Source organism: Ochotona curzoniae, unplaced genomic scaffold (genome assembly GCF_017591425.1).
Source record: "Ochotona curzoniae isolate NIBS_2020 unplaced genomic scaffold, NIBS_Ocur_1.0 contig_523, whole genome shotgun sequence".
Classification (NCBI taxonomy): Eukaryota; Metazoa; Chordata; class Mammalia; order Lagomorpha; family Ochotonidae; genus Ochotona; species Ochotona curzoniae.
The window spans coordinates 6,557,315-6,581,847 of record NW_024466459.1 but is presented as its reverse complement, the minus strand read 5'-3'; positions in this window follow the sequence as shown (position 1 = coordinate 6,581,847).

Below are 24,533 nucleotides of genomic sequence, written 5' to 3'. Positions count from 1 at the left end.
TTCGTTTTACTGAGTCTTCTCATAATGTATGCGTAGATCAAAACTTTTGTAGATATACCTTACAAATATGTGTAATTATCATTGGCCAATTAAACATAGGTCAAGAAAAATACTTGATGCTAATTTTCGTGTTGGCCTATAGACTTAGGAGCTGCACAGTGAGAAACTAATTAAACAGGTGTTACTTGGGATTCTTAATTTCTTTGTAACTCAACATTTCATGGCATTGATCTTACTAATCAAGTTGTGTTTGACAGAGAGTTGTGCATTGGCCATTCTCGGCGCTCTACGCCATGAGTAATACATGTAGCAAGCTGCCGAGATCACTTGGAAGAACTCTGGAAGTCTATATGATAGCTTTTGTGCTCTTATGCTCACCTTTTGTGCTTGCCTTTCATCATGGAATCACTCCTGCATTTTCAAGTGCAGAGAAAACTACTAGAAACAAAATATTGCATAGGGAGAAACACTTCATACTTTCCATCATAGAAGAGGAAAATGTACGTGAAGAAAGAGAATCACACTACGTATCTAACTTTAGTTCCCTGCTTTATCCTCATTTTAACTCATTTCTTACAGCTGCTTTAAATCCTTTTAATAAACACAGTTGCACTACTCTGAAATCAATGATTCTAGTAGAGTGATTGTCAAGTGGGAAGCATAGTTTCTAGATGTATTTGTATATGTGTAGATATCCTGAAATACGTTGTCCCAGCTCAAGGATGGGCCACTCTGTGTGTACCCGGGAGGCTCTAGTGGAGGGCTGAAGACTCGAGGCCCTGAGCAATTGTTTCTAGCTCTTGGTGTCTCTTTGGTTCTGGCTCTTTCTGTTTCTCTGACTTCCCTTTCTTCTTTGCCCTCGTCAGAAGTCACAGCCAGAAAGTCCAAGAGATGATGGACCTGTGGGTGGGACAGCTGCTGTGTGTGCATCTCTGCGTGAGAATGGCAGTAGTGTGACCACACAACCCATTCACCATGTGCTTTGCATCAGGGGTCAGCTGGGTTACCTGACAGCCCCAATTAGTGGGCGTGAAACATCTCTGTTACCCCAGGCGACGGAACCCAGGGAAATCTTTGCATTGATTGATAGAGAAGAAGGTCCTTAGGAGGAAGAGCGTAGCTTGGGGACAGGAGCGGGCCACAGAGGATTGGCCCTCTGCAGGTCACACAAATATTTCCATATCTGGAAGCAATCAAGGTACTTCACTGAAACAGAGCCAGATCTGGGACTCAAAACACAGTGGAGCCACCTTCCATTTCAACCAAGTTCACACTCCTTTAGACAGAATCATGTTTATAAAAAACTATAAATCTCATATAAATTAAAGAAGAAAACTTAGCTTCTTTAGAAGGGAACTCATTTTTTTTTTCTTATTGGACGGTTTGGGTCTTTATTCAAAGCCTATCATTTTACATTTTAAATGACTGATTAAAAAAATAAACCTCCGGCAGTAGGTGTTTATTGAGTTCTTTTTGTGGACAAGTACCAACCCAGACATTGAAAATGTTTCTTCCCTTCCAGTCTAGTCCCTGGGTTTCTTTCTGTTCATAGTGGTTTGGTGTAGTCATAGCTCATTTTCAACCATCAACTGTATGTAGTCATATGTGTTAACTGAATTATGGAGAATCAAGTTCTCTAAGAATGATGATTAGTAGCCACTCACATATGCTTTCTGTGCACTGTGATTGGTTGACTTTATGAATGTGTACTTAGAGTCGTATTTCCAACCATGGCACTTCTGCTATTCTGGTAGATGATGGTCCTTTGTGCTACTGAATGGTTATCATGGTTAGCAGGATGCCTGTCTTTTATCATCATGCTTTAATAGCAACCCTAAGTTGGGGTAATAAAAAATGTCCCCAAATATCGCTGGACGACCCCTAAAGGGACATGGCAAGACCATCTCAGATGAGATTGATAACTGTAGAATGAAATGTATGCATTCAAAAAGCAGTGCAGATAGGGAAAAATATCCTTTCAGTGCCTCAATGAAAAAAAGAACTCTCACTTGGCACACAGTTGTTCATTATATTTAAGTAAGTATAATACACATTTCCTCACAGTTTCAATGATAATGATCACATTATTATTAGCATCATTTTCAATCTCAAAAATATTGAGTAGTTATTCTTCTAAACTATGGCAATCAGTCTAGAATAATTGATTGTTCAATAAAAATGAAAATTCCCCACATATGACATCAATTTTATCAGTTGTATAGTAACAGGCCAACCGTAAGAAATAATGAATTTGTGAGTTCCCCTACCCTGAAACTTTCTGAGCTGCTTGGAAAGTGGATTGACGCTGGAATGAGAGCTGGTGGCAAGAGCACCGTGAAGAATTTTACTCCCTTTCACGTCTTACAGCGTTTGACCTTTCACAACTTCTGGTCTTCACCTCCTCTTAAAAGAGCATTTTTTTCTAGAATCGGATGGAAATTCACTTGATGAGTCAGAAAACTCATCAAAATATATCTTTATAACTCTGAAGATCCCAGGAGAAACCTCCAGAATCTGACAATTTCTAGAATTTTAAATTGTTTTTAGTCATTAAAGAACCATCAAACATTTTTCTCCTAAATAAATGTTTCTTGATTATAAGGCACCTCATAATGCAAATTTTAATATATTTGCAAAGTCAGTCAACAGTGAAGGTTAATTCTGTGGTACCTAGCTTGATGGAGTTAATGGCAGAAGACCAGTTAATAAAGCCAACACATTCCAAATGTTCCATATAAGAGGTTGTTGGGAGTGTGACTTTTTTTTTTAAAGCCATTTAATTACATACCCCGATGTCTTCACTCAGCCATTTTCCAAAATATATTTTCTCAATTTCAGCATATACCCCTTCTCTATTCTCAATTAGCTTTTGCATTGGGCCTTTGCTTGCAAGCCCCGTAAGTAATAGTAAGTTAATTTTCCAAGTCATAAATCAGGTAGACTTATGCTCCATAGCACATGTTCCATTTGTTTTCAATCAGGGGCAGCCTGGTACTCAGAGGTCGGAAGCTTTAATTCAGAGGGCTCCTATGCCTTTTGGGAGGGAGAAATCTTTTAGCTTCCTTGAATTCCCTTTGTGAATGTTTTAAGTATTGTTTTGGCACCAGTTTGAATATGTAAAACATCTTGTGCAGAACCCTTTAATTCACTGGCTGATATGCACACCCTGTTACTCAGGCTTTGAGATGAGAAGAAACAATAAAAAACTTTTCTATGCTCACACATTCTCCTGATTTTTAAAGTTATTCTTAAAAAAATATAAAGCTGCTGGGAAAGGAGATAGAAAAGTATACAATTAAAAGATGCTTAACTTCCAAAAACCAGTTCCCTAAAGCAGCCCTAGCAGACAGCACACACACTGAGATGGTTGCAGTCTGATCTCTTGAGAAGGAAGAGCTGATAATGTCAAGTCCCTACATGATTTTTAGTACAGCATTTTGTAACTGGAAGAATCTTGGAGGTGCTTTCTCGCTCATTTCCTGTCTGAGGACAGTGACATCCAGATGGAATTTAACCCCAGAGAGTGGTTACAAGGTTGTTAAAACACAACCAAAACCCTGTTCATCTAGACATCGCAGCTGCACTAGCATCTAAGAAATATCCAGTAAGATGGCTTATCTACCCCCAACACAAAGCACCCAAATATTTTAAAGTTTCCTCATTATTTACTAACTTTTAGTATTTCTGCTAGAAGCATTTTGAAGACATTCGGAAAGCCTGAGAATCAAGCAAAAGATCTTATAGAAAGCTATCAGAAAAGGGACAACATGAAGATTGGGTACAATGGAAGGGAAAATACTTTTACCTTATACCTTTATACCGAAGGCCATTTTTCAGGCATGGGTTTGAAAGGAAGACAGTGTATGATACTAAGACAAACTTATGCATGTTGTGAAGGAATCACAACAAGACAGATACCATCAACAAGAAAGGCAAACCCCGCAAGGACTACTGAGCTGGAACAACCAAAGATGAACAAGACGTTAGGAAATATTCATGTTATGTTTAATAAGTAGTCACTGAAAAATCTTTAAAAGTCAACTTTGAGACGATATCAAGAAGTAGTTTAGTTAGACTGGAATGGGAGGATGCCACAGTGGAATAAAAGAAAAACACACAATATGTTAATATCAGGGAACATAGAGAGCACTACAATTGTACCGGCTACTGAGTTAACCTTGAGGACTTACAAACTTTGAAAGCATGCATTTCCAGGACCCAGCGACTCTTCTGTTGAGCTATTACCCTTCAAAGAAAAAAGCCCAAGGCATGAGGGTGCACACATCCCACAAATGTCACAACAGTAGTTCTCAATAGTAAAAATAAGGAAACAAGGGAGAGAGGGAGGAAGGAAGGACAAAAGGGAGGAAGAAGAAAAAGAAGAAAGGAAAGGAGGCAGAGGGAAGGAAGGAAAGAAGGGAGAGAAGGAAGGGAGGAGGCAACGAAAGGAGGGAAGGAGGAAGGGAAGAAAGGGAAAAGGGAGGAATGAAGATAAGAAGAAACAGAATATGTCTTTCTAATAAGGACGACAGCTGAGACAAACAAACAAACAAACAAACAAACAACCTGGGACACATATAGTCTATGGAATCCAAAAACCCAAAAGCAAAATCCAAATACAAGTGACAGCAATGGCTAGAGCTGGGCTTATCTAAGGCCAGGAGCCAGGAGCCTCCTCTGGGTCTCCCATGAGGGTGTAGGTTCCCAAAACTTTGAATCATCCTCTACTGCTTTCTCAGGCCACCATCAAGAAGTTGGAAGGGAAGTGGAGCATCCAGGACACAAACTGATGCCCATATGGGATCCAGGCACTTGCAAGGTAAGGATTTTGACAGTGAGCCATCGTGCCCAGCCCAGAATACACATTTTCAAAAAGGTAAGTAAACCTCAAGAATAAGCCAATCCGACAGCATGAGAGAGAAACAGTTCTTTTTGCAGGGCTTTGAAAAGCTGTGTAGTAGGTGACCAAAGGGGTGGGCCTTGCAAGGGGGACCCTTCTGGCAATACGAGAAGCAGAAGAACATTCCAGCAGCAGTAAATAGAATGGATAGCTAAACATGGATGTGGGTGAGAGACACAGCCTGGAGGAGAAAATGTGAACATTCTAATTCATGTTAGGTATTTTATGCTTAAATTTTTGTGGCTTCATTCTACAGAGAACAGGGAGTCACAAAAGAAACAGAATTAGGTGTTTGTTTTCAGAACATTCTTTATAATTTGGGGGAAGGAGCTAGAAAGAATAGCCAAGATTTCATAAGAATACAGGTGAAATGCCCATCAGCAGAAGATTGGATAAGAAAGCTTTGGTTCATCTACTCCATGGAATACTACTCAGCTATTAAAAAAACCAAAATGCAGTTCTTTGTGGCTAAATGGGCCCAAATGGAAACTATAGTGCTAAGGGAAATGAGCGAATCCCAAAAGGTTAGATATCACATGTTTGCCTTAATTTAAACTGTATTTTTTTGATCCTGTCATTGATACTGTCTCAACATATGTGTTTTGAAAAAGTGAACTTGCATTATTTTTAACATATTGTTTACTCAATACTATGTCAATCAATTTCATAACACTGTATATTGTTGCTGATGTTTTGTTGGGGCTTTTAACTGACCGGGATTTTACTCTGTTAGCTTTGCCTTCAGACCAGGGAAGGCCTCCCCAAGAAGCTGTTTAAGTTATCAGGACAATAAGATGCTGAACTCAATGCTGGGAATGTGCTTGCAATGAAGGAATCTCAACTGAACTTGAACTGTGGTTATGCACCATGGGGGGAGGGTTGTGGGAGGAGCGGGGGAAATCCAAGCACCTATAAAACTGTATCACATAATCCAATGTTATTAACAATAAAAAAAAAAGAATACAAGTGAAAGAAAAAAGTAATAGAATTACATAGGGAGAAATTGTTGCAATGTGTATTTCAGAACAAACTTGAACATACACTGGTATGTCATTAAGGGGCAAGTTACTACCTTTATTTTTCATTTCTATTTTCTATTTATTTTTCATTACTTATTTTCTCCTGTCCCAGTTTCTTTGCATATTGTGACAGCCCGTAAGTTAATTTTACTGGGAAGATAATGGGTGGCCGAGAAAATCTGAAGGGTCCAGCTGGCAATGTTAACAAGGGAACAGGACAATGCCTACTCTAGGAAGATGCCTCTGCAGGCTTCTCACGGAGTCCAGTGGTCTGGACCTCAGCCCTCTTGCAGGAAACGTGTCGCCTCACACAGATGCCATCCATCATGTGCTTGGGACTGCTGCCTTTGGTTACGTCTGGCATCCAGGACTCACCACAAGTTGGCAGTGGTTGCGTCACACGCAGAGGAAGACGTGTCTGTGGGCATGCATCTCTGGCCTCCAAGTGGGTGCTGCTGGTGGTGGGACTCAAGGCAGGGTGAAATTAGGAGGCTGGTGATGTTCCAAGAGGAGATCAGCCGAAGACATAGCCCTCCTCTTCCTCACCTGGATGCCCGCGTGCTCCTGAGTGTTCACCTTTGGAACCTCCAGCTGCAGTCCTCGTTTCTGGCCCGTATTGTGCCGGAAGGTGGCTACTGTTTATCCAAACGTGAAGAGTCGGCTCTATTTCTTAACTTTAATAAAGTTAAAGAAAAAGCAAGCAATGAACAGAAGAAAGGTTGGGAATTGGTGTTGTGTGTGTGTGTGTGGCACTTTCATATCCCAATAACCTTGAGTTTCTCTCATGGTCATCCAAAGCAAGGTGAGAGGGATGGCTGTTCTAGAGAAGGCAGAGGCGCACGTGTATCCGTGGGACATCTCTGCAAAGACTTGTGTGTGGCGCATGTCTGTCAATGTTGGCATGTTGGTCCAACGCCTGCCACACCGCTACCACCAGGATAATGCAAGGGCCTGACGGGGCACGGAGATGTCCAGGGAGCACACAGTTTCTCATGGTTTCCTGAACCCTCTAGAAGTAGACAAGCAACTCCCTGTTCACTTCATTTTGGCTTTTTTTTTTTCCTTTTCTTTTTTCCTTCCACTTCCCCCCCACCCCCCCGTCTTCTGTGCCTGCCTGCCTACCTATAGCTATATTCCTTGCTTTGCACTGTTCCCTCACTGTGCATACAGGAAGAGTAAAAATTGAGCGGGGCCTTGATTTCTGTCATTTATCAGTGTGCAGATTTTTTAAAACAATATGAATGCAAATGAGTGTGAGTGCATTTGGAGACTGGAGGGGAAAGATAGGATGAAAAGTGCAGTTGGCGGCTAGCTTAACAGTCCCAGATCAGAGTATTTGATCTGTCCAGCTCTGCTTCCCGAATTGAGCTTCCTCAGTGCAGACTTTCAGAAGCATCAGGGATGGCCCAGAGTTGGGTCCCTGGGTAACCTGGATTTCGTTTCTATAGCCCAGCTTTGACTCTGGGCTCACCCTGGCTGTTGTGGGCATTTGAGGAGTTAAACAGCTCTATGTTTGTCTTTCTGTCTGTCTCTGCCTCTCAAATAAAGGTCTTAAAAATGAAAGGAGAAAAGAAAGATTGTAAAAGGATGAGTGTGGGATGTTAGGTAGCAAACAAAAAGCATTAGAAACAAAGTAAAATGCAAAGGTCCTATTGATTTATTGATTTTTTTTAACCTTCCAAGGAAGTCTTTTGTTTTTTTTTTTTTCTGTCTTCCCAGGGAGCTCATTTGTGACCTGTTGGGTTATGGGGAACCTGGTGCTGTGATGCGATAGCTTAAGTTGCCACCTGCCACAACGGTACCCTATGCAGGTACTGTTCTACGTTCCTGCTGCTCTACCTCTGACCAAGCTCCCTGGCAATTCAGCTGGGAAAGTAGTGGAAGATGGTCCCCTGCCACCCACATGAGCGTACTGGTTGACTCCTGGCTTCGGCTGGCCCAATTCTCAGTCAGTGCGGCCACTTGAGGTGCGAGCCTCAAATTAGAGATGGAAGATCTCTGTCTCACCTTCTTGTTCTATGTAACTCTGCCTTTCAAGTAAAAAAAAATATATTTAAAAAATATATCCGTTAGGGAGATGATATTTCATAGTCCATTGGACTCACAGCGACTAGTGGGGAAACTTAGGGTGCCTAAGTACTTGATAGTAAATAAATCTTTGTTTCTTTGAACAACTTTAGAGTGTCAAAATAGCTGAAGTGAGTAGAATGCCATTGAGGCCAGGCTCAGAGGGAGGTGATATTTCCCATAAGAAATGACTAACCATCATTGGGGTGGAGGAGGTTGTAGACTGGCATTGAAATAGAAGGTCAAAGACAGCATGAGACCGAGGGATATAGTGAGAAACTTCCTGATGGGGAGAGACCAATGGAACTTCAAGACAGGGACATGTGCAGTTGGTTGCTGCCATAAATGCGAAAACATTCCTTGTTCCATTATTTAATTTCTTCCCCCTCACCCCATTTAACTTCCAGTTTCCTTAATGTCACAGAACTGACTCAGGATGGTGACATTTCGATGGGGTATGTTTTTAAATTTTTATTGGACAAAGAGGTCCAAGTGAGCATGCACACAGGACACATGTGGGAAGACAGGTTCTGTAAGAGCAGAGCCTTGGAGAAAGAAATGCCCATGAGAAGCAGCAGTTCCTTTGGAAAAATCCACATATGGTGGAAGACAGGCCCCTTGCCTGCCTCAGAAAACAGGCACCAAGACGATGAACGTAGGTAGAGGTGGACAAGTTGTCTTCAGAAGATGGAAAGATCTGGAAGAGCTGGGAGTCTAAGGTTGAAGTTTGTCTTATACACACTCTCCTTCAGGGTTATATTTGACCAGGTATTTTCTCTGGCCCTGGCACCTGAGCTAGGCATGTCTCTTTCACTGGATTCTCAGAACAGTTCTTGATGTTTTGACAACCACATCTTGTTGTATGTCTCAGATCCGGCCCCCCTCTCCGCCCGCCGGATAGCTTTAATTAACTATAACCACTGTTAGTGCTTGATGTGCAACAAACAACATAGTAATTTATCTAAATAACCTTCTGTGATTTTCCATCTGTAATACAAACTGAGTGTGGTAAGCACCTTTTGTTTCCCTGCGAGTTACAGGTGAGTGAAGTTTTAGGTTTACTGCCTTGATCAAAAGCAAGAATTCGTACATACATGTCTATTCACTCTCTCTCTGTTCCCTGTATTGTCCTCTTGCCTGTCCCTCTTGGGTACCCATGTGTCTCCAACCTTCCAACTGGACGAAGAGAAAACAACATTTTCCTGTTTATCATGACCCATTAGGAGATGGGGGTAAGTGAGCTTTCTACCGGATCTTGAATGGATGAGAAGTACTTGAAACATATGGAAAATATGGAGAATAGGGTATAAGTCATAAAAATAAAAATAAAATAAATAAAATAAATCGCGAATGCCAGTTTCTGGTAATGATTTGTTTTCACAGTAACTGAGAGCCCCCATAAACTCGTGATTAATCACACATTTATGGTGAGGGTAAGCTGGGAGAATTAGGGAGCTCCTTGGGACTTGGGTTATTAGCGCAGCTGCTTTTCATTGATGAGATCTGAGTTCAAATCCCAACCACTGTTACAAATGAAAATGTCATTTTGAAAGTTAATTAGCTCCATGCAATAAATACCAGCTACTTGATTGATGTGCTTAAAAAAAAAAATTGCCATGCAGACAAAAAAAAAAAAGTCAGGCCAGTCAAAAAGTCAGACATTATTTAAACAATTTGCTTTTCTTAATAGTCTCAGCACCTGCACGTAAATAGAATTTATTAAAAGAAGGTGGAGCTTCTGGTAGTCGGATCATGCGACAGAATGTCTGAGCATGTTAAGAACCGCAGCATTTCAGAACCAGAAAAAAAATCCTTAGCAGCCATCAGATCAAATCCTTGTTTTCTTTATAGAAGAAGAAATAAGATCCCAGGAGGTGAAGTGACGTGCTGGAGCCACGCGGTTCACCACGGGGGAAGCGGCTGGATGGCAGGTGTCTCGCATCTTTGTCTACTCTGGGTTAGTCCTGTGGACTTTCAGCTTGGCTCTGCCTTCCTGCTCCATCTTGGCTTCTCCTTGCACAACCTCTCACCTGCATAACTCTTCCTTAACACGTTCGGTGCTTCGACAGTTCTGTCTTTGGCTAGGGCATTTGGCACGGTGGTTATGAAGCCTCATGGAATTTCTGCATCCCATTTAGAAGAAGCTGGATTCCAATCCTGACAGCTGCTCAAAGTTTCTAGCTTCCTGGTCATGTGCACTCGAGGATATAGTGGTCGTGACCCAAGAAGCTAGACTACTACCACCCTTTTAAAAGATCTGGCTATTTGTTGGATCTGAAGCTGATCTGCGGGTAAAAGGACCAGCAGATGGAAGCTAGCTCTCATTCAAAATAAAGCAATAAATTACTTTTTTAAAAATTCTGTCTTCCACTATACAAAAAATAAACCTTTAAACTTGATTTCCATTCAGTTTCTGATTCACTCTCCCAAAATGCCTGCAGGAGCCAGCGTTGAGGGGGGCGAATGTGGGGAGCCTGAAGTCCCATCTGAATCTTCCGTGTAGGTGACAGGATCCACCAAAGAGCCAGCACCTGCTGCTTTCTTGGGGATCACGTCAACAGGAAGTTGGCTCAGAAGTGAAGTAGCTGGCACTCAAAGCAGGCACCTCCACATGGGATGCAGGAGTTGAAACCAACAGCTTAACCCTCTTCAGCCCAACACCCACTGACTATTTAACACGACCGTTCCATCTGTACTAAATTTGATAAGGACATGTCAGCAGCAGTGAGAGGAAACAAATAAAAACCAAAGAAGTCACTTAGTTTCCGTGTTTAGAGCTTACACTTTTTTTTTTTAATCCTGAATGATGCCTTCTATGTGGCACTTGAGAAAATTTCCCATCTATGTATTTAAAAGGCATAATAATGGAGAACAAGGCAGAGATAGAGAATGTGATCTTCTATCCACTGATGCACACCGGCCCCCAACCAAAATTAGCAACAGCCAAGGAAGTGCCAGGCTAAACCCAGGAGCCAGCAACTCCTTTCAGTCCTCCAGTGTGAGTGGCAGGGTCCCAAGAAATCAGAGCATTCTCCACTGTCTCGCAGGTGAATGGGTAGGAAGCTGGTTCGGAAACAGAGGTAGTATTTGACCTCAGACACTCTCAGATGGGATGGATGTTGGTAAGCCAACGCCAACCCACCGTGTGGCATCTCATTCGGTTGCTTGGCAAAGACCATCAGAGGCTCTTCTGGGGGAGGACTGAAAGACATAGAGCCGTCTGTCAGCCAGAAGAGCCCTCTCCAGAGACCAAAGGGACGGAACCTCCTGGTCTCGGACTGTCACCCTGCAGGACTGTGAGAAGACAATGCGTGTTGCTGAAGCAGTTATCAACTCAACCTCTTTTGCAAAATTGTAGTCCAAAAGGACTAGGTCAAGGAGGGTCAAAAGGTGAAAATAATGACCCATTTTAAAAGTCAGTATCTTCGGGTAGTCAGATGTCCTGCACTAATGCCTATTTTTATCTTCCCTATTTCTCCTCCCTATTACTGCTCAGCGAACAAGAAGATGAAGATTAGGTCGCATATGTTACATGACTAATGTGAGTTGTCTTCATTGCAATTGAAGCACACTAGGCTTTTTCGGGGGTATTATTTTGGGATAATTATGGGATTTAAGTCCTATATATTGCAGACCATTTATGCGCTAATAATCAATAAAAGTAGTCAGGAAACTTTGAAAGTGAGATGAACACTAGAATTCCTACTGACATATGGAGAGAACATTGGTGGATGTGTCTGATTTTTCTGGAGTGAATTTTTTCCCTGAGTTGAAACCTATTACTTGAGTAACAGAAGGAACATATCCAGTGTAAACTTTGGGAACCCGAGAATTGAACAGAAAGAATAATAGGAGTTATCATTCAACTGCCGTTATCACCTCAGCATACTATACACAAATATATTAATGTTATTTGGTATTATATATATTTAAATTCCTATTATAAATTGCTTGATATACTTGTTCGGTTTGGTGTATTTTCACTCTAAATCTTTTTGTCTTTTTCTCTGTATGTCATTCCATTTTATTTCTATATCAGATCCCAGAAATGCATGTATTATGTTAGACATTATTTATACAGTGCTGATGAAGTGGTTGGAATGAGATGGCACAAAGAGGATGAGGGAATAGGGCAGGCATGCCCCAGACCATATCTGCAGCCCGAGCACTTGGAAGAATGAAGGGAATTAAGAGAAACATCTGGCCTGCTGTGTTTAGTACACATGTAGGTGGTCAAAGCTAGGAGGGAACAGGATTCATTTAATGGTTTGTTAGTCTCATACTTTTACAGAGTTAGACATGTGTTTGAGGGCATTTATCTATACTTTTATCCAGGTCCATTTCAAGAGTGGTATTAATAACCTTATCTTTCTCTTTTTTTTCATGTAATTATTGCAATTATTTTTTTTTCTCTTGACATTGTATTCAAGCTCTATTATAGAAATTGAGTGGCTTAAGATAAAAAAAGAAAGTAAACAAAACAAACAAGCAACACACAAAAACACAGTGGCTTCAAATGGTTCAAGTGTTGTTGTTTGCAATCTGACACAGGTCTCATCAGGCCAAGGTCAGGCTGTGTGCAGGCAGTGCTGCTTTCTGGGTGCAGGAGCCCAAGCCCTTGGGTCATCCTCCACTGCTTTCGCTGGATGGGAGCTGGGTTGGTAGTGGAGCAGCCAGGACTCGAACTGGTGTCCGTAGGGGATGCCAGTGTTGCAGGGAGCGGATGTATCCACTACAGTACAACGATGGTCAAGTGCGGGTCTTTTCATGAGCAATGGTGGAGAGTCTTCCACTTCCAATCGTTCTTGCCCTCTTCTTCCTTTATCACACTTTCTTGGCCAATTGTGGTGAATCCGTTCTCCACTTTTTAAATATATGTATCTGTCTTATGTCAAAGGCAATAAGCGAGCTGGATCTTCCATGCACCGGTTTTTTCCCCAGATGCCTGCGATGGCCCAAGCTGGGTAAGAATGGAGCTTGGGAACAGGGAGTTCTGTCTGGTTGTCTCACATGTGTGGAGGAGACTCAGGTACTTCGGCTAGCCACCTGTTGCCTCCCAAGACGCCCCTCAGCAGGAACATGGAATTGGGTACCATTTCCTAGGAGCCGAGCCAATAACCCTTCTTAGCAATGTTTGTGAATAAATTAATGAGCATATTAAATAAGTGAATGAATGCCTTCTAAAATAAACAGGATGTATTTTTAACGTAAGGCTTTTTTTTTTTAATTCAAAAGAAAGAAAACTAATTGCAGAAAATGTAGATTTCTGATGAAATTGTTTCCTAGGTTGTTAACCCTAAAAACATTTCCATAATATCGATAATAGACTATAATAACCATGCTGGAATCTTCCAGGTTTTAGTGAATCATCCTTTCCGTAGAATCAGATCCGCTCTCACTTCCTCCCTTGAGGTATTTGTACCTTCGGTTTGACGTCTCTGGAATATTCAGCATCGTGCTAAATGGCAGTATGCTTTTCTTCTCTGCAGCTTTCACATGGGCAAGATTCTTCCAGGGGTCCTGCGTGGTGTCGGTTGGTAGTTTTTGAGGCATACGTCGCTCCTCAAGCTCAGGGTGTGTCTGTCCACTTCCAAGTAGTCTTAAAGAAAGAGAAATGTCATTTCCATTTTATCAGATGTGCTTTAGGTAAGTTCCACAATTGCTTTTGCAACAGTAGAACTTCAGAACTTCTTCATACCTATGGAAGGAACCATTACTGCTGCATACACAATTTACAGCAGTTATGTTCAGGCAGATAGATATATGGTTTAAACTTTCTTTGTGAGACTGATTCTTACGCTCATACTGGAAATCCCGAATGGAAAGTGTTAACATTCTGTGATGGCCTCCTGGTGCCACCGTCTGTTTTTATGATCCATTTTATCTTTATTTGAAAACCAGGACAGCAGAGAAAGAAGAGAGATAGACAAGAGGTCTCATCCGGCGCTTCATTCCCTAAGCGGCCGCAGCGTGAACAGCTGCGAGCCAAAGGCAGGAGTGACTCTGGGTTCTCCCGTGAGGATGCAGGGCCCCAGGCAGTTGGGCCATCCTCTGCCACTTCCCCAGGCCCATTAGCAGGGAGCCAGACTGGAAGTGGAGCAGCTGGGACATAAAGCGATATGCCTGTGGGATGTTGCTGCTGCAGGTGGTGGCTTCTGCAAGCAGGCAACTCATCTAGTCAGTCCCTTTGTACCCCTCCTTCTTCACCCTATTTGGTTGCTGAACGGATCAAATAAGAGATAGTGAACTGTAGCAGTTCTCAAAGTTTGCATTCACATTAAAAGGCATTCTTACAATCAGAAATTTTGTCAACATACTTTTTAAAGACTCATTCAATTAATTATTCTCAAACATTTCCACTCATGGTATCTAATTTAAGTTCTGTGCCAAGTGTTCTACCAGAAACAAGCTTTCCTTGGTGGGGAAAAATCCCCAGCCCCACCCCCACAGCCCCACCCCCACAGCCTCACCCCCACAGCCCCACCCCCACAGCCCCTCCGTTTCCCTGTGCTGGAGATCAGAGGTGACTTGCAGGCACTTTTTTCGTATCCTGAGGAGATGCTACCTACAATGTTCCTTTCAAAGTTGAGCTAGTTAATTTCCAGGGCAGCTATGACAATTGAACAATCCCCGCAAATTCATACTTTGAAAGAAGTAAGGCCTTGCTAAAAAGGAAGGAGGCTGACAATTGGAATGAAAATTCCAAGTAAACTCGCAGGACTTGAAACTGTATCCGTCCTTGCCCTAAATGCTCTCTAATATCGGGCAAATTGTCTGGATCGCTCTGCTCTCTTCCTCCAATTCCTGATCAAGACATGTTTCCTGAGTAATTGCCTTCTACTCCGTTTACTCCCTGAGCGTTAAATACCATTTGGTCCGTTGTGTGCAATCTTAAATCCATCTCAAGTCTATCCGGTCCTCTGCACTCCCAGCACCGTTGCATTAATTCTGGGCGGCATTATTTTCCCCCTTGGATTATTGTAATTGCCTCTATTCTGTCTTAACTGCCTGACGTCTCGTCCCGTTCCCTGCGCCCCTTACAATTCATTTTCTACATTGCTGGAATAATCTTTCTTAAATGCATGCCCGGGCATGTCATTCCCTGCTTAAAATCCTTCAATTACTCTCAATTGCATTCATAATACAATCCAAGCTTTTTCTCAACAGTCCTTTGAAATCCTTTCTGGAATAAGGTGGGGGTACAAACATGGACATGTGTGCCCGGGAGCTTTGCAGCAGGTCACATGAGAAAGGTCCTTTGCAGCAAGTCTAGCTGCCCGGCCCTTCCTTTCCACCTGTGGATAGGTTGCGGTACTGTTCTCTTGGCCTGAAATTCAGTCTCCTCTACCTTGAACTTCCCATCTTCTCCAGTCTTAACCTACACTTGGGAGTTTCTTTAGCCATGGATTTGGGGCTCTCTTCCAGATTCACCAGTAACTCTGTTTGTCTAAAGAATGCCACAGGCAGGGCTGCTTATAAGAAAAAAATAATTATTTCCATTCTGGTAAGTTGGGACCTTCAAGATCAGGAAGCTAAGAGGTTCAAGGCTCAAGACTTTTGCTCTTCTGCAAGTGTTGCTGATGAATTTTTTTTTGTCGTGTTGAGTAGTTTGCAAAATTAAAAAAAACCCAAACAAACAGGTAACCTTCCTCTTTTCTTGATATATTTTTCTGCCTTGTAACATCCCAGTGTGCTGCACTGCCCCAGCTTCTTTCTGAGACTTGACTAGGGCATGGGCATATATTTTCACTGTCTCATACAAAAATCATCTTGAGGTTTGTTCCCTTGGAAACATTAAGATTGGGATAATTGCATCCCGTTAGTTGATGACTAATGACAATTTAATTATAGGTCCACATACTTTCGCATGCTGGCCGATTTTCTTACTTCAACCCCAAATACAAACGTATTGAGATTTTGGATGGCAGCGGTGGGATTTGGGGGATTTTATAGGTGTTGAAGGAAGGCAAGAGGGGAAGGTTACACTGCTCAACATCCATGCTGAACGTGACATCTGGGTCACGTGACATCTCTCCCGTGTAGCTCTCACTTGCTCCATAGCATGGATGAGTCACATAGTAGGAACTGCTCTAAGCAGAGCATCTTACACTGCAAGCTCGGGCCTGATCTCAGCGTGAGGCTGCATGCCAGCTGTCTCACCTAGGGGGGGAAGCAAGGGACATAGAGTCAGCTTGTTGGGTAGGTGTCTCCTAGCCATCAGTGCATCTTCTTAAGACCCCATATTAGCACCAAAAGGGAAATGGGCATCATTAACCAAGAAGACCATGTCTCCGAGGACCTTCTGTGTTTTCGCAACCATGATGCTGTCCTGTCAATGTGTGTCCTGTGTTGGAAACTTCATTCCCAAATTCACACGTTGATGGTGACTCGGGGAGGTGATTGAAGTTGGAAGAGATCAAGAGCCTGGGGTCCCCCTAAGTGCATCCATAGCTTCCTAAGAAGAGGAAGAGAGAAGTGAGCTGGCATCTTGTTCTCTCCTGCAGGGTGCCACCCTCTGCCATGTTAAGACACGGCAGGAGGCTCTCGCCAGGTGACGGTGCCACGTGCTGGCCCGCCACCTCTAGAACTGTGAGCCAGAGAAGTATCTGTTCCTTACCGGTTATCCATTCTGTGAGCTTCAGGCTTTGCTCTGCAGTCAACTGCAAAAACACAAGCAGAACTCTGCAAGAATGAGTTTTAAAGTTCGCGTTCGTCTGGTGTTTTCCTGTCTGCTCCTCCAAGTCTCCAGGAGTCCTCACTGCAGTGAGCTGCGATGCGATTTTCCATCCTGATACGAACCCTGGCAGATCTCCCCTTTCTCCAGCTGCCAAGTCCCTAGGGGCTCAGCTACATCCTATTGTCTCTCGCTTCTGGAATGACGGAGGGAGAGGCTTCCTAGAATCTTCTGGCTGAGCTGGAACAGCAAGCCTCATTCCTGAGCCTTTGTCTCAGCTTGAAATGTGCCTCCAATTAATCGGGCTGATGCAGGTGACTAAGGCAGTCACTTGGACTGTGTGCCTCTCCTCTGAAAAATGTCTTGAAGTTGCCAGGTCTAAGCAGGGTGTATTGAATTGTCAGTGATTCATAGTTTGCAAAAGGAAGCCCTTTCCTTTGAATGGAAGTCTGAGCTAAAGAAAATGTTTAGACTGATTAGCACCTTTTCTGTAAGCTCGCCTACTGCTCACCTCACAGTGTATCGGTTAGCATAACCTATGTCCCGAGGAGTTCGGTGAGAAGCAAGGTGCAGACCCCCGCTGTCAGAATGACAATGATTTTACGTCTCTATTTCCAAATGGTTTCACAACTTAGACTGCCATATTCTGGAGTAGTTATAAAAGCTATTCAGGGATCTGGTGTGATAGCCTAGCGGCTAAATCCTCGCCTTGCATGCACCAGGATCCCATATTGGCACTGGTTCAATGTGCTGGCTGCTCCACTTTCCTTCCAGCCCCCTGCTTGTGGCCTGGGAAAGCAGTCAAGGACAGCCCAAAGCCTTGGGACGCTGCATCCACATGGGAGACCCAAAGAAGCTCCTGGATCCTGGCTTCGAATCAGCGCAGCTCCGGCCATTGTGGTCACTTAGGGAGTGAACCATCAGACAGAAGATCTTTCTCTCTCTTTCTCTCTCTCTTTCTCTCTCTCTCTCTATATATATATATATATGATTTTCCAATAAAAATAAAGAAATCTTAAAAAAAGATTTAATGTTGTTTGTCTTGTTGGGTTTTGAGCTTACCTGGGATCTTTCAATCCCTCCCCCACATCCACTTCCTCCATCTCCTCCTCCGTCTCCTCCTCCTCCATCTCCTCCTCTTTCTCCTCCTCTGCTTCTGCTTCTTGTTCCTCCTCCTCCTCCTCCTTCTCTTTTTCCTGCTTCTTGCATTTGCGGTAACCACATGCGTGCTGTTCTCGCAGTATCATCATACTTTGGAATCACACAGCTTGTTCGGTCAGCAGCTGAGAGCTAGATGGCAACCTGCGTCAGGCTCAGTTTTTAGTTTTATCAGTGTCTGCTTCTGATGAGACTCTGCACTTTAAATTTGTGAACTGCTGTTAGAATGACTTAAGGCCAGGGGATATTGGGATGGGATGAGTGTCTTGTATTCTGTGAGGACGTGGATCTTGCGGGAAATGGATGCGGAATACTAAAGGCTGACTGTATCCTCACCACAAGTTCAGTTGTTGCCAGGGTGATGTGTCCTTTCTTCATCTGCAGAATGAAGTTCGTGTCGTTCGGATTGCTGGAAATGAGATCTCACCAAGAGGTGCGTTAGAAAATTAGCACAGCCTCGGATTAATCATAATTTCTTGAATGTCTTAATTTATTCTTCACCATGTAAGTAAAGGGAACGCAGTGATGGCTCAGTTTTTTCTTTCTTTCCTCTTTTCCTGTCATAGTGCATCTTGGAGTAGCTATTGTGGTACAGCCAGCAGGCTGTTTAGGGCACCAACGGCCCATAACGTGGAGTGCCGTTTTGAGTTTTGGTTATTCTTCTTTCAGTCTGACTCCCTGCTAATGCGCCATGGAACCGGCAGATGATGGCCCAAGTGCCTGAGTCCCTGCCACCTGCATGGGGCACCCGGATCCTGGCTCTGGGCTGACCTCATCTGAGTGTTTTGGGCATTGGGGAGTGAGGCACTGGATGTAAGATCTCCCCCGGCCTCTCTCTCTTCTTGCTTGTATCTCTCTCGCTCTTGCCACTCTGCATTTCAAATAAAGACCACATTTCAGACCTGGCTGCTTAGGTCTGAAATATTTTCCTAGTGAATGTCTCTGGCTCTTGGTGCACAGCTTGCTTCAGAGTTCCGTTTCCCAGGAGCATCCAGGGCACACTGCCTGGCACCCAGGGAGGGCAGGCCTTTGGGAACCAGTGAATCTGGCCTGGGTAACTTGCCTGCGTGTGGGCCTCACGTGCAGACACACGTCCGTCCGTGGTGGGAGAACAGCCACTTTAGTAGCCAACGAGAGGAGAGAGTGGCGTTGTTCAGGGCATTTGGAAAGTTCCTAAGCGAGCAATTCTATAGTGAGAAACAAAATAACATCCTTCTGCTGTCATCCCACTTTCGTTCACTTCTCCTGGCCCGGCCTCAGCACACGGCATAAATCTGCAGCTGCAGAAACCAAGCTCTCATAGAAAACTGAAGGATTTATTTTGAGGTATTGAAAGGTTTATAGCTGAAAAAGTTAAAATTTGCCGAATCGGCATTTGGAGGACTCTCCTGTGCCTGGCCACTCGTTGGCTGATTCTGTTCTCTGCATTCCCACTTCCACAGGGAGATGAGCAAGCCAGGGAAACCCGGTGGCAGGAATGGCACTGTCCAGGAGTTACCTGCTCCTGGTGTTTTGTGGCTTCAGTTTTCTACTTGAGTAGCCCTGGAAAGCTGTCATCATGATGCTAGGGCACAGCGAGGGTAATAAAGTGACTATTCAATTGTAGCCTGGTGCCCTGGGCTGTGTCAGGCTTCAGTGCTCCTGACACCCGCACTGGGGGGTTTTCAGTGCCTGCTTTTCTTTGTTTAGACTGTTTGGTGAGAATCAAGATGCAACCTCAGATCTGCAGTTCTGTCGTGAAACAGAAACCATGCGGCTGAGTCATCACGTCTGTACCGGGATGTTCGGCAGTTCCTCCTTCGTTAAAGATGTCCTTGTTTATTTGAACTTTACAGTCACAGAGGAAGCAGAGGGAGAGAGAAAGACCTTCCTCCGGCAGGTTCACTCCCCAGACGGCTGTAACAGCCTGGGCTACAGCCCACTGAAGCCTCCTGGGTCTTTCTCTGGGTCTCCCATGTGCCAACTACGTGTATCATCTTCCACTGCTTTTTCCTGGACCACAGAACCAGGAAAAGGACTGGAACCAGACCCCACGGGGGTGACAGCCTTGTAAGTGTTGGGTTCATCTGCTACTCTACAGTGATGGCCCTGGCACTTTCTCCTTGGAGTTCTTTTTTTTTTTTTTTAAAAAAAGATTTATTTTTATTATTTTTTTTATTGGAAAGGCGGATATACAGAGAGGAGAGACAGAGAGGAAGATCTTCCGTCCGTTGATTCACTCCCCAAGTGAGCGCAACGGTGGATGCTATGCCAATCCGAAGCCAGGAGCCTCTTCCGGGTCTCCCACGCAGGTGCAGGGTCCCAAGGCTTTGGGCCGTCCTCGACTGCTTTCCCGGGCCACAGGCGGGGAGCTGGAAGGGAAGCGGGGCTGCCAGGATAGAACCGGCGCCCATATGGGATCCCGGGCGTGCAAGGTGAGGACCTTTAACTGCTTGCGCCACCGCGCCAGGCCCTCTCCTTGGAGTTCTATAGATCTTGGAAATTTCCAGTTCAAGAATGACTCTCCAGGTCTTGCAATGATTGCCAATGGACTGCCTGTCTAAGTTTCACAGCAATGGACTGCTGAACATATGTAAGAAGGGCCATTAGGGCAGAGGGTTGGGAACTATGCACTGCACTGGAAACCGAGGTTGAGAGACCTAAGATCGGAGGCTGGTTCATCCATACGTTCTACAACTTTGGGAGAAAAGAAGTGCTGGTCTTCATCATTTCTTGCATAAAGCATGAGAGACCAAGTCTGTAATTGTGCAATACCTTATCTATATTGCAGGACTGAGGTGGAGGGATGTCCGTGAGATCAAACAACAGCTTTGAGAATTCCGAAGAGTTGTATAAACATCACATCTAGAAGCAGGTACAGCGTTTCGCAGACTGACCTTGCCACCTGCCTCCCCTGTTCCCAAATCCTTCACAGGCCCCTCTGCCTCTGCTCTAGGGCGCTTTAGCCCATGAGACGGAAGTGTGCTGCTCATGAAGGCCACTGGAGCTCCAAGTGTTAGTATTGTCATTCTTCATGTTTCTGCAGAAGCTGTAGCCCTTCTCCGGGGCCCACGTGCCCGGGGCAGAGATGTGTTTGTGTTGGGGCAGACCTGAGCCCGGAATGCCATAGACGCAACCCCTGACAAATGGAAAAGACCTTTAATCTACAAAGGCAGAGTCTAAAACTGACCCTTGGCTGCCCCTCTCCTCTGGTGGTCTCTGCTGGGAATAGGTCCACTTTTGAGTGGAAGCCCACTCGGGCTCCGAGGCAGAGTCGGTAGCAGCTGTTTGGGTGTGCAGAGCGCTCGCTTGCACTGCTCCATGGGCACACGTGGGCCGTAGTGTTCTCAGCAATCTCTCGGTAAGAGATTCTGTGAGAAGACAACCTCTCTTTACCACTCTCTGTCCAGTGCCAGTTGCAACAGCTGTAACTGTTTCATTTTTAATTTGCTCCTTGCAGCCTTGTCTCTGCTTAATCCATTAAGACAACCTTGAATGTTCCCGGCTCATATATTTATAAAGAAAAAAAAAAAGAAGAAGAAGAAGAAAAAAGGGAAAGACTTTGAAAAATGGTACCTAAATTGTAGCCAAATGTACTCAGAACCCGCCTAGGTTAAATTGCAAATAATTTTCTTTCAAACATCACCGACACTCTAACTTAACAAATTGGGCAGAGGGGTTTTGCTGCTCTCGGAAACACAATTCACTCACTCTTCTTTCTTTCTTTTTTTCTTGCCTCTTTCCCTCTATTCTCATGCCACCAACACCCACCCCCCACCCCAGCGCTCTGGCCCCCTGAGAAACTTTGTGGCAGCTTTGCAGTGCCATGGCGTTGTCTCTAGGTTTCTTTCTTGAAGCTTCTTCCATGAATCATTTGTCTATGGAGCTAGCTGTTCAGGAGACCAGCCCCATCCTTACATGCTGGGCGCTGTAGGATGGGGGAGGGAAGGACGGCTGCTTTAAATCAATCAGTTGACACTAATGTAATGTCTAATTAGCTCTGGGTGGGCGTGTGCTTTGATTATAGGAAGTGCCGCAGGCAGTGGCTGGCGTTTGAAAGGCTGCTCCACGCGGATCAATCATCCTTTGACAAGATCTGGAAGCAGGGAAAAAAAAAAAGTTGACAAGGGGGAGGTTTCCCTCTATCCTCTGTTGATTATCTATTTCCAATGGTTCAGACCCCTGCTTTGAAACTCATCCGTTTGCTCATAGCAAGGAGCCCCTGACCCCGACACACAGATGCTTTCTAAAGTTACTGAAATTGCCAGTTGTATCAAACAGTTGTTTCCGTGCCACAACAAAGCTGCTCATATCTCATCGTTTTCTTAAATCTCAACCAACTGCAGAAGCTTCAAAATTCAGCTGAACCCTAGAATGGAGTAATTCGTGCCTCCTTTCTAGTTTTCAAAGTTTTGCCTGTTTACCGTTTGTGTGAAATGATGGGTGATGGCGTTACCAAAAGTGAGCACCTTTAATGAAAATGTCTTTTGTTGGAAAGTTCCTGAATGGAATTTTTGATGATCTGCTGTGCCACGTTAATTTGCCCACTAGGGAGAGAGATAATTCAGAAACTTTTCTAAAAGTGATCTTCACAGATTTAAATGTTTCTGCTGCTGCTACTGTTTGGAGCAGAAAGGGCAACAGGCTGTCATTTGCTTCTCTAAATCCTGCCTTGTTGTAACTAGGACCCCAAAAGGCAGAAGGATGACTCCATTTGAACTAGTGAAACAGCTGGGGTGTTTTCTAGTTTTCATGACAAAGAAAACCAAATTTTGTTGAGGGGTTAATGTCTCTCCTGCAACTACAGATCATGGGATTTGAAGTAGCATTTTTCAAAGATTTGTTTTATTTTTATTTGAGTGGCAGAGCTACCGAGAAGATCACCTGCACGCCGGTTCCCGCCCCCAATGGCCACGACGCCATGAGCCTTCTGCTTCCTCCCATTCTCCTGCGTGCTTTCTCGGGACCTGACCAGAGAACTGGACTGCAAGAGGAGTAGCTGGGACAAAAACTGGATTGTTGCACATGTGGATCTGCCACTGCAGACAGATGCCTAGCTGACTGCGCCACAGCACGGGCCCCTGAACATGCTTGGTTGTTATTATTTGATGCTTGCTTAATTTGTTTTTCCGAGAGCCTTTCAGACAGCTCAATTTGTTGGGCCTGAGCAAGTGGGAAAATAGGAATGGGTGATCCTTACAGAGATTTGCACACAGAATATCATAGGGACTCCACCTGAGTTTCTACAAACAACCAAGCATGTTGGGCTTAGCTCATAGCATTGCTTCTGACAGGGTGAGCAGAGCAAGGGCCTTAGTTTTGGTGAGCCTCAACTGCAAGATATGACCATAACTTCCTTTACAAGTTAATCATGAAAATCAGAAAATAGGAGGCATGTAAGTATTTAATGCATGGTATGCTCTCAATGAAATGTTTAGTGTTATTTTTGATGTAGATACTTTTTCTTAACATTAATTTATAAGGCAGAGTTATATATAGAAACCGAGAGGAAGAAAGTCTCGTTTCCAGTGAGTTACACCTCCAAACGGCCGTGGTGGTTGAAGCTGGCAAGACTGCAGAAGAAAGCTCCATCCGGGCCTTCCGCATCGTGACAAAGGCCTCCGCGCTTGGGCCGCCTTCTGCTACCTTTCCTGGGTATGTCAGCAGGGAGCTGAATCCGAGGTGCTGCAGCTGGGACACAAAGTGGTACTCAGATAAGATGCTGGCATCCCAGGGCGTGGCTTGAGCAGCTGCACCACCATGCTGGCCGCAGCAAGTCTAGCTTAAGGTAGAAATCTACCAAGAAAGAGCTTTTCTTTGGGAACATACGAGGGGACACAGAAGCTGCTTAAGGAATGCTGTGGGAAGACCAAGAGTTGACGCTTAACCCAGCGACTCAGGCGCAAATGTTTTAACTCACAGAGGCACCATATTTTTGGGTACAAATCAATCAAAATCATTGGCCCACTTTAAATGAAGGCATTTCTTTCTGAAGAATGATCACAAGTCTACATTTTCTATGATACGTGAAGAAATTCTAGCTTGACAAGTTGATAAGGAGACTCATTTGGAAAATTAATCCTGTCTTCTATAACTTCAAGAAAATGCTTCTTTTCTGTTTCTGCCCTCACGAAGCTGAAATAGCAGAAGCTGCACTGTGTTCGCTGTTGGAGGTGCAGCTTACTCTTTCGCCCTCTGCTTTCAAAGCATTGATGTCTTGTCAAAAATTGGAATGAAGCAAGAACCAGGAATGGTTAAATTACAAATTTTTTTCGATACATTTTTATTTTTAATCAATGTGATCTGTTTCCAAAAATGTCTAAATCTTGAGCTAGAGCACATTTTAATATAAATTACTCTTGTAAGCACTATCTTTTTAAAAAATCTTTTCTAAAGATTCATTTTATTTTTATTGGAAAGTCAGATATACAGAGAAGAGGAGAGACAGACGGGAAGATATTCCATCTGTTGATTCACTCTCCAAATGGCCGCAATGATTGGAGCTGTGCTGATCTGAAGCCAGGAGCCTAGAGCCTCTGCTGGGTCTCCCACACAGGTGCAGAGTCCCAAGGCTTTAGGCCGTCTCCCACTGCTTTCCCATGCCACAAGCAGGGAGGTGGGTATGCAGCAGGTCTGCTGGGATTAGAACTGTCACACATACAGGATCCTGGTGCATGCAAGGCAAGGACTTTGGCCAGTAGGGTACTGCGCTGGGCCCAAGGTTTATTTATTTTTA